Source organism: Hyla sarda, chromosome 5 (assembly GCF_029499605.1).
Source record: "Hyla sarda isolate aHylSar1 chromosome 5, aHylSar1.hap1, whole genome shotgun sequence".
Lineage (NCBI taxonomy): Eukaryota > Metazoa > Chordata > Amphibia > Anura > Hylidae > Hyla > Hyla sarda.
In genome coordinates, this window is record NC_079193.1 from 123,738,450 (window position 1) to 123,754,348 (window position 15,899).

The window sequence follows — 15,899 nt, forward strand, 5'->3', positions numbered from 1 at the left end:
GCCATCCAATTTCGTACTCTTGCTTCCGAGTTATCATGGAATAACGAGGCTCTCTGCGCGACCTTTAAAAAAGGCCTATCCAGTCGCATCAAGGATGTGCTGGCCGCACGAGAGATTCCTGCCAACCTCCAAGAACTCATCCATTTGGCTACCCGCATTGACATGCGTTTTTCTGAGCGACACCAAGAGCTCCGCCAGGAAAAAGACTTAGATCTCTGGGCACCTCTCCCACAGCATCCTTTGCAGTCTACGCCTGGGCCTCCCGCCGAGGAGGCCATGCAAGTGGATCGGTCTCGCCTGACCCAGGAAGAGAGGAATCGCCGTAGGGAAGAAAATCTCTGTCTTTTCTGTGCCAGTACCGAGCATTTCTTGGTGGATTGCCCTATCCGTCCTCCACGTCTGGGAAACGCACGCACGCACCCAGCTCACGTGGGTGTGGCGTCTCTTGGTTCCAAGTCTGCTTCTCCACGTCTCACGGTGCCCGTGCGGATTTCTCCTTCAGCCAACTCCTCCCTCTCAGCCGTGGCCTGCTTGGACTCTGGTGCCTCTGGAAATTTTATTTTGGAGTCGTTTGTTAATAAATTCCGCATCCCGGTGACCCGTCTCGTCAAACCGCTCTACATTTCCGCGGTCAATGGAGTCAGACTGGATTGCACCGTGCGTTACCGCACAGAACCCCTCCTGATGTGTATTGGACCCCACCACGAAAGGATTGAGCTCTTCGTTCTCCCCAACTGTACCTCTGAGGTTCTCCTCTGTCTTCCGTGGCTCCGCCTTCATTCTCCCACCCTTGATTGGACCACCGGGGAGATCAAGAACTGGGACTCTGCCTGCCTTAGGAAGTGCCTCTCCCCCCCTCCCAGTCCCGTCAGGCAAGCCTCTGTGCCTCCTCATGGCTCCCGTCCTTGTGTCACCCTGCCCCGTGCCAATCTTCACCCTCTGCCCTCCCTCCCCATTCCAACTCCTGCTGTACTGCCTGCCGTTGAGGAAACCCTCCATTCTTTCCCGGTGTCCTCATCCCAGGGGAGGCAGTTACCGGACAAAAAAAAGGGGAGACCTAAGGGGGGGGGTACTGTTACGCCTAGCGCTCCGGGTCCCCGCTCCTCCCCGGAGCGCTCACGGCGTCTCTCTCCCTGCAGCTCCCCGGTCAGTCCCGCTGACCGGGAGCGCTGCACTGTCATGGCCGTCGGGGATGCGATTCGCACAGCGGGACGCGCCCGCTCGCGAATCGCATCCCAGGTCACTTACCCGTCCCGGTCCCCTGCTGTCATGTGCTGGCGCGCGCGGCTCCGCTCTCTAGGGCGCGCGCGCGCCAGCTCTCTGAGACTTAAAGGGCCAGTGCACCAATGATTGGTGCCTGGCCCAATTTGCTTAATTGGCTTCCACCTGTTCCCTGGCTATATCTGATCTCCTCCCTTGCACTCCCTTGCCGGATCTTGTTGCCTTGTGCCAGTGAAAGCGTTTAGTGTGTCCAAAGCCTGTGTACCTGAACTTCTGCTATCCATCCTGACTACGAACCTTGCCGCCTGCCCCCGACCTTCTGCTACGTCTGACCTTGCCTCTGTCTAGTCCTTCTGTCCCACGCCTTCTCAGCAGTCAGCGAGGTTGAGCCGTTGCTAGTGGATACGACCTGGTTGCTACTGCCGCAGCAAGACCATCCCGCTTTGCGGCGGGCTCTGGTGAAAACCAGTAGCCTCTTAGAACCGGTCCACTAGCACGGTCCACGCCAATCCCTCGCTGACACAGTGGATCCACAACCCGAAGCCGAATCGTGACAAGACTGGAGCTCTTTTTTATATACAACAGTGGGATCACAGGATAAAATCTCGGATGTTAGTCTATCAGTAAGCAGTTTATTACACATGTTTACATATTGTACTCGATAAAGGACTACTATGTTCCCCCCCTTGTCCGCAGCTTTGACTATCAGATGTTCATTCTTCTGGAGTTGTTGTACCGCTTTACGTTCCTCACGGGAAAAATTAAGTCTCGATGCAGACAAGGAGGGGACATCAATTGATCAAATTTCTTTAGTTACTAACTCGAGGAAAACATCAATGCAGGAGGTTTCTCCAATTGGTGGGAAGGATTTGTTTTGTAACTTACATGTAGTAAAAGGTCCCTCCCCCTGATACCTGGAGTTGTCGTCTATTAGGGATGCTAGCTCACGCACTGCCGGAAGATCATTCAGGCCAATACCTAATTCCCGGCATTCCTTTCTGTCACAAATCTTATGGAACTTATGCCACTTAAGTTTGTGCGTGAACAGATGGAGGTCCTTGGTCCAATTAAATCTGTCAAAGGCCACTGTTGGTACAAATGAGAGACCACGACCAAGGACCCCCATCTGTGCCTGTGTCAAGGTAAATTTAGAAAGATTAATAACTTGTAGGGCTCCTTCATCCTGATATATTTTCAGGGTTCTCTGGCTCTTATTGGATATGGATCCCTGTAGGGTTCCCTGTGATCCACCCCTAAAAAAGGAGGAGGACCAGAAGAAGGTAAACCAGAGGATACTGGACCAGGCGAATTTTCGCTCGGCCATTCTGAGTGTGGTTTCCTATTGGTGTCTCCTCTACCTCTGTTAGACCCTCTTCCTCGTCTGGGGTAGTAGTTTCCTCGTCCGCGTCTGCCCCGCGAGCTAGTTCTGTCGTTCTCACCGGGTTCAATATCGGACGAGGAAATATCCGTCTCCGTATCTCGATATTGTGGACCCCTGGACAGAACACTGTAAGCCCTGTTTTCCCTGAACTCTTGTAAGTCTCTTACAAATTGTATATGCTTTCGTTGTTTAAGTTGATATAGAAATCTTTCTAGTGTATTCTTGGTATATGTTTCCTTAATTTTGAACTCCGGGTCGTCCTTGAATCTTAGGACAGTTTCCCTTTGTTCTTTTAATTTAGACTCTGCTAAAGATAGATTTATTTTTTCTTCCTCAAGTAATATTTCAATAAATTTTAAGGAGGTAGATGTAGCCTCAGCCTCCCACTTCTTAAGAACTGCTGGAGTCCTGAGTCTTGCTGCCGGTAGTACGGGAATCTGCAATCCCCTGGGCACTATTTTGTGTCTTAAATAATTTTCGAATGCCTGGATTTCCCAAAACGCAAGAGCATACTGCTTATAACATACGGTCAGACCTTTCAAAGCTATTTTTAAAGATGGAGTAAATTTAGGCTGCGAAAAGGTTTTTTCTGAAAAAAACTTTTGCCTCTGTGAGCCATTCAGCCAGATTCGGTACCTCTGTCACCAAGCTTGCCATAACATTGAATAATATTTGACTCAACCTCCTGTATAAAGTGCCACACATGTAATAAGAGGGGATTAGACACTAAGTATCGGGTGTCTCCCCCATCATGAATAATTTACATCGCTCTCTTTAAATTTATAATATAGTATACTCTGACACTTTGTTGTATAGCAGTAAATACCTCTATTGCGCATTGAATATAAATATTCCCTTGAGGAAGCCACATAGTGGCAGAAACGCGTCGGGTGATATTCCAAGCAATAGTTAAACTAAATCTGTTAATCAGCATACAACTGTGGTAACTGCTCTGTTTGTCTATTTTTGAGTTGATGCTGGGTTTTATAGCACTTTGTCACTGGGTTTGGTGTATTTTAGTATAAATCAATTAAAGGTTATGTTTTAAAAGGTTTTTCCCTTCATCAGTTTGGAGAGGGGTTTTAAAATCTCCCCCCCCCCCCCTTTCCATGGCTGATTCAGTTGTCTAAAAAAGAATTTTATCAGAATTTTACTCCAAACACAAGCCAAACGGAAAAAAAATTTTTTTTAGACATCACTATTTATATTAAAGAAAACCGATTATACACTAAATCCTATTCTAAACCTACGGATAGTAATAGTTTAATAAGAACCGATAGCTGTCATCTCTCAACTTGACTTAATATTCCAAAAAGCCAGTTTGTATGAGTAAGAAGAAACTGTACAGAACTGCAAGAATATGAAAAGGAAGCAAAAAACTTTCAAGAAAAATTCATACGTAAGGGATACAAGAAAACGACTTTGGAAAAAACAACGAAAGATGTGTCACAATTGGATAGAGAGGCACTCTTAATGAATAAAAATAAAACAACAGAAATAAAAAATCCAGAAGAACAAATTAAGATTCCTTTTATCACCACATACAGTACTCACAGCTTTCTTTTCAAGAGAATTATCAATAAACATTGGAATATTCTGCAGGGAGACCGTACAATAGGAGAGAAATTGCCCTCACATCCAAGCTTTAGCTTTGAAAAAAAAACGTTTAATTTGTGCAATATGGTAGTGCCCACAGTCACCAATCCCCCCCAATAAAACTGGACACGTTTTTTTTCCAAAAATGCGGGTTCTTTCCATGCCATGCTTATAAAGGCTGTAAGACTATAAATGAAAAACATCTATACTTATAGTAATAAAGAATAATGGACAGGAAAAGAAAATTAAAACACATATTACCTGCAAAACAAAAGGGGGTAATATATGGAATTATCTGCCCATGCGAAAAAAGTTATATTGGCTGCAAAAAGGATGCTAAAAGAACGCATCGGGGAGCATATATACAATATAGAAAGTAAATTTCAGGGACACCGCCTCTCTAAACATTATGTTGAACACCATCAAGCTATCTTTAAGGGATCTAAATTCTTCGGGTTCGAGGAAATAAAAAAACACGGGGGGGGGGGGGGGGGGGGGGGAATTTATCTCCCGAATGTCACAGACTGAAAGCAAGTTAATTTGTTAACATGACATGATGGTCCTGCGGTGACTTAACGTGGAGTTTGAATTATTTGCCTTCCTGAAATAACATATAACTGACGGCTAATAGATTGAATCCTGATAACAGACGTGTAACATATCTTTTCTGCAAACTGGGAGGAGGATCACTGAGACTTGTAGTTTAGGTGGTAACGGATACCTATGGACGTCTATACCTTCTTATATATACGGACAGACCACTATTACTAACGGACGTTTAAAGTACAATATAAAAGATGGGAGATGCACAGTGTTCAAACCCTTACAAGGGTTAGTGGGTGCCCATCCTCAAGCTTGACCAAGGCAAACGTATCAAATAGAAGAAATGGAAGACGGCACTCCGGTATTGGTGTCCAAATTCAAAGAAGGTGGTTTATTGATCCCAATACATACAGAATGATGCAACGTTTCGACCTAACAATAAGGTCTTTATCAAGCACAGTGAAATAAGGAGCAAACAAGTGTTATATAGGGTCACCAATTGATGACATCATAAGGAGGAGTTAACCTCAGAGGCAGGGGGAGTTACCCTTAAAGTGACAATGGGTGTGTCAGACAATGACATAAATAAACACAACATAGTGAAATAAACAGTATCGTGTATATAAATAGAAAGTGTTACATAGTAATCCAATATACAGAGTTTCTAGAGAACATCCCGTTTCTCCGATCTTCATAACTAACAAAAATATTATACAAATGACTTCTAATTGTCCAACCTGTACTTCTGTATAAACAATGTGGTCAGCCAATCCGGAGAGGGACCCGTATCCATGGTGTGTCCGCTTGTAGCCGGCTTGTAAACAAAGCAAACGCGCATGTCCAACGGGACCATGCGCCGGAAGTTACGTCCATTCACAGGATGATGCGCCAATAGGTGCCAAGTTGCACGGCGCATGCGTGCTGTGCAGTACCGATATCCCGGCAGCCATTACAAGTATGGGCAGTACCTTCTTTTCTGTACTTGCACAGTGTGTTGGCACGCTCCGGGTCCGGCATTATACATTCTGGCAACCAATGGCTAACACAATCTCTAGGGCAGAAAAAGCGTGAAATAAGCATGGGTCATAAACCAATCATGTAAAGCAGACAAACAAAGTCATTATTCTGGTCATGAGGGTAATATTGGTACTGGCTTACCATGTTATGGATAGTATATTACCATCCATTTCCCATGGTCCGGTGTCCGGGGAAACTAACACTGACTAGGACCGCACTGAGGCGTATTCCCATTCCCAAAGTAACCCCATATCACACATTGTGCTCTGACCTTATATCCCTATTTTGACCAGGTGACCACAGTGATAAAACACATTCAGGCAACCCAGCTCAAAAAAATATAATTATAATGCCCCGAAGTGTAGCCCAACAGAGAGAAAAGGTAATTACATTACTTATGGCGTCCCATCCTGTAAATTGACAAAAAATAAATAAAAATGTAAACTTCCAGAAGGATGAAAAAAATCATCTTGTAAAAAAGTGTATTATTCCAATGGATTATTTCGGGTTCCACTCCGGGTTGGGATGGCTCTGTAATATAGGAAAAAATAGAAAAAATGTCAATATCTACATTATGAGGTAAATAATCCTCTAAAAACAATAAAACATACATAAAATAAGTGTAAACCAACCTATCATGGAGAAACAATGTGTATACTTTAAGTGGTCAATCTTGGGATCATTAAGCCTTATAAAAAAATGTTTCAAAGAGAAATCAATATTGAGCCCATTTGGTTGGAGACTATTCAATTTGTCAATCCACCAAAGTTCTTTTTGTTTGAGCAATCTGCGTCTGTCACCACCACGTCTCGGTGGTGGAACATGATCAATCAGGACAATACGCATTTGATCAATAGAATGTTTAAATTCCACAAAATGACGTGGTACAGGTAATTCTGTTTTTTTGGTCCTAATAGTAGACTTATGATTATTAAACCGTATCCTTGCCTCTGTGGTGGTTTCTCCAACATATATCTTATTACAAGGACAGATTAGGACATAAATAATAAATTCTGACTTACATGTCAGATGGTGTTTAATTGGAAATTTTTGGGAAGTCATCGGGTGTGTAAAATTATTACCTCTAATTAGCAATGAACAGTTTTCACAGTTCATGCATGGAAAACAACCTGGTTTGAGAACAGTTGCCAAGCTAGGTTTATCCTTAGTGATGTCGGCTCTTACTAATTTATCTTGCAAATTCTTTGATCTACGATAAGAGAAGAGAGGAGTTGTCTTAAGATGTGGGATATTCTCAAAGGAATTAGATATAATGGGCCAGTGTCTACGGATTATAGATGCAACCTGGGGGGAACGATAGTTGTATGTGGATACAAACGGGATTCTATCAATATTGTCCTGTTCTTTGGGTTTTGGCTGGATAAGATCAATTCTATTTAGGGTCCTCACTTTTGTTTTGTGTTGTTCTATCAATTTTTTAGGATAGCCTCTATGGGTAAATTTATCCCCCATCTCTGTGAGTCTCTTTTCTAGAACATCCGGGTCTTCAACTATTGTTTTAACTCGTAAGAGTTGACTAAAAGGGAGGGAAGCAATCATATTTCTGGGATGAGCACTATTATAGTGTAACAAGTTATTTCTATCTGTGGGTTTAACAAAAATATCCGTGATAAGATGTTCACCTTCCACACTAACCCACATGTCCAGAAACTGTAGGCTTTTTTCAGAGTAGGCCATAGTAAACTTGATACTATTATCAACAGTGTTGAGAAAGGAGAAAAATGCATTCAACTCATCCAATGTGCCACACCAAATCAGGAAGATATCATCTATGTATCTCCACCACTTCAGCACTCGGCTGAAGTGGTGGGACACATAGATATCAGTCTCCTCCAGATCCGCCATCACTATGTTTGCGTAAGTGGGCGCCATGTTCGATCCCATGGCCGTCCCCTTGCGCTGAACATAGAATTGGTTGCCAAAAACAAAATAGTTACATGAAAGGATAATTTCAACTAGGCCCAAGATAAATTCCTGACATTCTCTAGTAAAGTTGGTAGTCTGTAAGGCTTTGAAAATGCTGTGTAGTCCTCTCTCATGCTCAATGCATGTATAGAGACTAATAACATCAAAGGAGGCTAAAATGGCCCCCTGTGGAATGGATAAATCTCTGATTTTGGTCAAAAAATCGGAGGTGTCCCTTATATAGGATTTGGCGTCCGTAGCAAAAGACCTCAAGATCTTATCAACCAATATGGAGGAAGGACTCAGTACTGACTCACACCCGGAGACAATTGGTCTCCCCGGTGGCTTTTGTAAAGATTTATGTATCTTTGGTAGTACATACAAAGCAGTAATTCTAGGATATTCCGGTAAAAGAAACTTGTGAGTATCTGAATCAATTATATCCATTGCTAATGCATGGTCCACCAAAGTCTTGAGTCGAGTTTTAATTTTGTTTGTGGGATCATATGCGATACACTCATAAGTTTCAGCATCTGTAACTTGTCGAGTTAAGGGTGTATGATGAGATATTTACCACAAGTGAAGAGAGTCTATCATCTAGGTTTTCTGTTGTGTTGCTGCTTTGTTGGTCTTCGCTCTGCGGGTCTGTATTGGGTCTTTTCTTTCGGTATCCGCCCCTCCTTGTTTTGGACCTCCGTCTGGGGGTGTAGAGTTGGCCTGTTCTAAAAAATGCTGATGTTGTTCCCTGGTTGTATCCTTAGATTTGGGAGGTTGACTTCTGTTATTTCTTGATTTTCTTACAGGTGGTTCCGTTTTCTGCCAATTATAAACTTGACCCGCCCTATAATCTTCCATATCACGGTGGAATTTCTGGCGTTTATTTTCTTCTTGTTCCTGACGAAACTTTTCAAAATTGTTATTCATACGGTCAAGGAAAATTTGTAAATCCTCGGATGGCATAATTTCTGTCAGAGTAGTCTTATGTTCTTCAACCCGTGTGGAGACAAGTGCGATTTCCTTTTGTAGAAAGTCTATATTGAGTAATATAAGGTCAAATGCATATTTATTGGCCAGTCCTTCAAAAATATGGCAAAAGGCTTCATTTTTCGGAAAAAGATTCGGACGTAAGTGGGACCTCAGTCCCCTTGGGACCATCTTCAGTTGATAATAGCGGCTCAATAGAGATAAATGCAAATTAAGTGAAATAAGGCGTTTGGACTCATTTTCGTATAACCTCTTTGTGTCCAACTTAGAGGGAATACTAAGAAATGTTCCGTCCCCTAGGTGGCCACTCAGGATTCTATCCACAGTTTCATCCGTGTAGGAATACGTAATGGGAGCTGTTGTAGTACTGGTTTGTGGAGGAGTATCCATAATGAGGAGAAAAATAAACGCTATTGATACATTTATCACTTTAGTGGATAAGGATATACAATCCCTTAGACAGAACCAGACCAGATATAGAATCTCCAGACCCAATTTTACCAAAAAAGATCATGAAACCCTGCGTGCACTTGTCCATAACGACGACATAATCATTAAACCGGCCGACAAGGGCGGGGCTGTCGTCGTTATGGACAAGTGCATGTATATTGAAGAAATAACTCGACAAGTTACAGATGCTGAAACTTATGAGTGTATCGCATATGATCCCACAAACAAAATTAAAACTCGACTCAAGACTTTGGTGGACCATGCATTAGCAATGGATATAATTGATTCAGATACTCACAAGTTTCTTTTACCGGAATATCCTAGAATTCCTGCTTTGTATGTACTACCAAAGATACATAAATCTTTACAAAAGCCACCGGGGAGACCAATTGTCTCCGGGTGTGAGTCAGTACTGAGTCCTTCCTCCATATTGGTTGATAAGATCTTGAGGTCTTTTGCTACGGACGCCAAATCCTATATAAGGGACACCTCCGATTTTTTGACCAAAATCAGAGATTTATCCATTCCACAGGGGGCCATTTTAGCCTCCTTTGATGTTATTAGTCTCTATACATGCATTGAGCATGAGAGAGGACTACACAGCATTTTCAAAGCCTTACAGACTACCAACTTTACTAGAGAATGTCAGGAATTTATCTTGGGCCTAGTTGAAATTATCCTTTCATGTAACTATTTTGTTTTTGGCAACCAATTCTATGTTCAGCGCAAGGGGACGGCCATGGGATCGAACATGGCGCCCACTTACGCAAACATAGTGATGGCGGATCTGGAGGAGACTGATATCTATGTGTCCCACCACTTCAGCCGAGTGCTGAAGTGGTGGAGATACATAGATGATATCTTCCTGATTTGGTGTGGCACATTGGATGAGTTGAATGCATTTTTCTCCTTTCTCAACACTGTTGATAACAGTATCAAGTTTACTATGGCCTACTCTGAAAAAAGCCTACAGTTTCTGGACATGTGGGTTAGTGTGGAAGGTGAACATCTTATCACGGATATTTTTGTTAAACCCACAGATAGAAATAACTTGTTACACTATAATAGTGCTCATCCCAGAAATATGATTGCTTCCCTCCCTTTTAGTCAACTCTTACGAGTTAAAAGAATAGTTGAAGACCCGGATGTTCTAGAAAAGAGACTCACAGAGATGGGGGATAAATTTACCCATAGAGGCTATCCTAAAAAATTGATAGAACAACACAAAACAAAAGTGAGGACCCTAAATAGAATTGATCTCATCCAGCCAAAACCCAAAGAACAGGACAATATTGATAGAATCCTGTTTGTATCCACATACAACTATCGTTCCCCCCAGGTTGCATCTATAATCCGTAGACACTGGCCCATTATATCTAATTCCTTTGAGAATATCCCACATCTTAAGACAACTCCTCTCTTCTCTTATCGTAGATCAAAGAATTTGCAAGATAAATTAGTAAGAGCCGACATCACTAAGGATAAACCTAGCTTGGCAACTGTTCTCAAACCAGGTTGTTTTCCATGCATGAACTGTGAAAACTGTTCATTGCTAATTAGAGGTAATAATTTTACACACCCGATGACTTCCCAAAAATTTCCAATTAAACACCATCTGACATGTAAGTCAGAATTTATTATTTATGTCCTAATCTGTCCTTGTAATAAGATATATGTTGGAGAAACCACCACAGAGGCAAGGATACAGTTTAATAATCATAAGTCTACTATTAGGACCAAAAAAACAGAATTACCTGTACCACGTCATTTTGTGGAATTTAAACATTCTATTGATCAAATGCGTATTGTCCTGATTGATCATGTTCCACCACCGAGACGTGGTGGTGACAGACGCAGATTGCTCAAACAAAAAGAACTTTGGTGGATTGACAAATTGAATAGTCTCCAACCAAATGGGCTCAATATTGATTTCTCTTTGAAACCTTTTTTATAAGGCTTAATGATCCCAATATTGACCACTTAAAGTATACACATTGTTTCTCCATGATAGGTTGGTTTACACTTATTTTATGTATGTTTTATTGTTTTTAGAGGATTATTTACCTCATAATGTAGATATTGACATTTTTTCTATTTTTTCCTATATTACAGAGCCATCCCAACCCGGAGTGGAACCCGAAATAATCCATTGGAATAATACACTTTTTTACAAGATGATTTTTTTCATCCTTCTGGAAGTTTACATTTTTATTTATTTTTTGTCAATTTACAGGATGGGACACCATAAGTAATGTAATTACCTTTTCTCTCTGTTGGGCTACACTTAGGGGCATTATAATTATATTTTTTTGAGCTGGGTTGCCTGAATGTGTTTTATCACTGTGGTCACCTGGTCAAAATAGGGATATAAGGTCAGAGCACAATGTGTGATATGGGGTTACTTTGGGAATGGGAATACGCCTCAGTGCGGTCCTAGTCAGTGTTAGTTTCCCCGGACACCGGACCATGGGAAATGGATGGTAATATACTATCCATAACATGGTAAGCCAGTACCAATATTACCCTCATGACCAGAATAATGACTTTGTTTGTCTGCTTTACATGATTGGTTTATGACCCATGCTTATTTCACGCTTTTTCTGCCCTAGAGATTGTGTTAGCCATTGGTTGCCAGAATGTATAATGCCGGACCCGGAGCGTGCCAACACACTGTGCAAGTACAGAAAAGAAGGTACTGCCCATACTTGTAATGGCTGCCGGGATATCGGTACTGCACAGCACGCATGCGCCGTGCAACTTGGCACCTATTGGCGCATCATCCTGTGAATGGACGTAACTTCCGGCGCATGGTCCCGTTGGACATGCGCGTTTGCTTTGTTTACAAGCCGGCTACAAGCGGACACACCATGGATACGGGTCCCTCTCCGGATTGGCTGACCACATTGTTTATACCGGAGTACAGGTTGGACAATTAGAAGTCATTTGTATAATATTTTTGTTAGTTATGAAGATCGGAGAAACGGGATGTTCTCTAGAAACTCTGTATATTGGATTACTATGTAACACTTTCTATTTATATACACGATACTGTTTATTTCACTATGTTGTGTTTATTTATGTCATTTTCTGACACACCCATTGTCACTTTAAGGGTAACTCCCCCTGCCTCTGAGGTTAACTCCTCCTTATGATGTCATCAATTGGTGACCCTATATAACACTTGTTTGCTCCTTATTTCACTGTGCTTGATAAAGACCTTATTGTTAGGTCGAAACGTTGCATCATTCTGTATGTATTGGGATCAATAAACCACCTTCTTTGGACGTTTAAAGTAGATATACCTGGGATTTCTAGGAGAAGGATCGCTGAGACCTGTTGTATAAATAACAGCGGAAACTTATGGTTACCATCTCTGAGGAAGAAAATCGCTAATTTCGGAAACGCGTTAGATTTGATCCACACTGGAAACTGTAGTGACGTTACTAGCAGCCAGAGGTCAGTCGGGTCATTTTTCCGTAGCGCAAGGAACCAGTTGTAGCGCAAGGAGTCTCCCGTCACACGCTACCAACATACATCTTCTAACGAAGATAAATGCCCAGAGGTAGCGCCGCTTATACCCAGTGTTCAGAGCGCCGCTTATCCTCAGTGTTCAGAGCCCTGCTTGTGAGCACAGCACTCCCGCCTGTCTGATTGACAGGGGGGGAGTTGCGCTGAGCTGGTCACGTGCTCAGCCAGCGCTGAGATTTCAGACTCCCTGCCAGGCCTGCGTGAGTCCGAAATCAATGAAAAAGCTCCTAGGGAGACCCCTAGTGGCCACATTTTCAAAATGAAAATACACATAAAAGGATATTTTTTTTTTTTTTATTACATCCCATTACAAAGTTGTTCTATATACAATCAGCTCTAACATATCAAAAAAATGTTTGCGGATCCACATTCAATTGTGGAACCTAGAGCTAGACTGCCTTACAGTTTTATTCTATGCTTTAAAAACACTAATTAATAATTGGGTGACTATTGCTAGAACCACTGGCTTACCTGTTGGCTAACACTCCTTAAAGGGGTACTCCCGTGGAAAACTTTTTTTTTTTTATCAACTGGTGCCAGAAAGTTAAACAGATTTGTAAATTACTTCTATTAAAAAATCTTAATCATTTCAGTACTTTGTAGGGGCTGTATACTACAGAGGAAATGTTTTTCTTTATTGATTTATGTCACGACCACAGTGCTCTCTGCTGACCTCTGCTCTCCCTTTTAGGGACTGTCCAGAGCAGCATATGTTTGCTTTGGGGATTTTCTCCTGCTCTGGACAGTTCCTAAAATGGATAGCAGAGGTCAGCAGAGAGCACTGTGGTCATGACATAAGAAAAGTCCAAAAAGAAAAACATCTCCTCTGTAGTATACAACCCTAAAAAGTACTGGAAGGATTAAGATTTTTTAATAGAAGTAATTTACAAATCTGTTTAACTTTCTGGCACCAGTTGATCTAAAAAAAAAAAGTTTTCCACAGGAATACCCCTTTAATGTGTGAACTAAGACACAGAACTAAGAGATTAATTTGACTTGGTGCCTCGATCTTAGCCAAAGTTAAAACTTAAAATACTCTATATACGCCTAAACAGGAAGATATCTAACAATCAAGGCTGTAGAGGTGGGAAGAAGCATCCAGGAACCACCCAGCAGCATGAAAGTGATGACGTGAATTATTTAAACCACATCACAATGTGATTTTAGCATTATCACAGCTGTTATTGTGCCTCTGAGACCCCCCCCCCCCCATGGTGCACAACCATTTCTCACTCTATCCATTTCAAAGGTTGTTTGCCAGCAGTACTTACACCTAGACTTCCTTTACCTTACTTCTAGCCAATTAATGGGCACTATCTACACTACTCAAATAAATAAAGGGAACACATAACACAATGTAACTCAAAGTCAATCACACTTCTGTGAAATCACACTGTCCACTCAGGAAGCAACACTGATTGACAATCAATTTCACACGCTGTTGTGCAAACGGAACAGACAACAAGTGGAAATTATGTGCAATTAGCAAGACACCCCCAATAAACGAGTGGTTCTGAAGGTGGCCACAAACCACTTCTCAGTTCCTATGCTTCCTGGCTAATGTTTTGGTCACTTTTGAATGCTGGTGGTGCTTTCACTTTAGTGATAGCATGAGACGGAGTATACAACCCACACAAGTGGATCAGGTAGTGCTGCTCAACTGGGATGGCACATCAAACTGTGGCAAGAAGGTTTGCCATGTCTGTCAGTGTAGTGTCCAGAGCATGGAAGCGCTACCAGGAGACAGGCCAGTACATCAGGAGACGTGGAGGAGGCTGTTGGAGGGCAACAACTCAGCAGCAGACCACTACCTCCGCCTTTGTGCAAGGAGGAGCACTGGAAGAGTCCTGCAAAATGACCTCCTGCAGGCTACAAATGTGCATGTGTCCATTCAAATGGTCAGAAACAGACTCCATGTGGGTGGTATGAGGGCTCGACGTCCACAGGTTTGGGTTGGGCTTACAGCCCAACACCATGCAGGACATTTGGAATTTTCCAGAGAACACCAAGAATGGCATATTCGCCACAGGCACCCTGTGCTCTTTACAGATGAAAGAACACTGAGGACATGTGACAGACGTGACAGAGTCTTGAGACACAGTGGAGAACATTCTGCTGCCTGTAACATCCTCCAGCATGAGGTGGTGGTGGGTCAGTAATGGTGTGGGGTGGCATTTCTTTGGGGGGCCGCACAGCGCACCATGTGCTTGACAGAAGTAGTCTGACTTGCCATTAGGTACCGAGATGAGATCCTCAGACCCCTTGTGAGACCATATGCTGGTGGGTTGGCTCTGGTTTCCTCCTAATGCAAGACAATGCTAGACTTCATGTGGCTGGAGTGTGTCAGCAGTTCCTGCAAGAGGAAGGCATTGATGCTATGGACTGGCCTGCCCGTTCCCCAGTCCTGAATCCGATTGAGCACATCTGGGACATCATATCTCGCTCCTAGGCTATACCGGCAGGCACTGTGCTGGGGAATAATGTACACAATACTGTAAATGGCATGTGAGCGGAGAAGTAGGTTGTTGATTGGGTTGTGAAATATAAAAGACAAAACGGTGCGCACCTGGTGAAGATCGTAGGTGAGATATGTGGTAAGGAAAAGGATTTGTTTACCAAATGGTGTTATGCTCAGAGCACAACACCTAATATCTCACATAGAATCGTAGGTCACTGCACACAGGTCCCACCAGTATAGGGATGCTAGTACCGGAATGGATAGGACTGGAAAATCAGACAGAGGGTCAGCAAAATGGGACATCACTGGAGCACTGGACCATCAAGGATACACAGTAGGTAAAACTTGCAAATGTTTATTCCAATCTCAAAACGCTTCACATAGGGCGTTTTGAGACCGGACCGGTCTCTTCGTCAGGCATTCACATAATGGGACAGGAGGTGCATATATATATATATATATATAAAATAAAAGGAATTGGTTCTGGGTCGGGTCACCGATTGGGAATCAATTGCAGCAGGTAGTGTTGGAATATATACAGCAGCTAACACAATGCTAAAAACACTAGTATTGCAGATAGAGAAAAGATATAGAAAGACAACAATTATTAGATTCCGTAATGTGGCATCCTTGAATGAAAACGTCAAATGATATTATAATGCCCTCTTGTGGACGGGGCAAGAAGTACAACTATCAGTAGTGTGTGAACTGCAGTCTATAGTGTAGTACCAACTTTGAAGTGTAAGTGGAGCGGAAACTCAGTGTGTAAATGACAGGGCAGCTCCAAGATCTTTC

At 42.6% G+C, this 15,899-nt stretch overlaps 1 protein-coding gene and 1 long non-coding RNA gene across 6 annotated transcripts in view; both read right to left on the minus strand.

The window, feature by feature from the left end:
* The window catches only part of ANO10 (anoctamin 10), a 687,222-nt gene that overhangs the window by 383,373 nt on the left and 287,950 nt on the right, over window positions 1-15,899 (minus strand). The window lies entirely within an intron of this gene.
* On the minus strand, window positions 5,251-8,492 carry LOC130273434 (uncharacterized). Its single transcript, XR_008843992.1, has 3 exons — window positions 8,259-8,492; window positions 6,149-6,289; window positions 5,251-5,792 (listed from the first exon to the last, which is right to left on the minus strand). It is a non-coding gene; the product is annotated as an uncharacterized LOC130273434 (long non-coding RNA).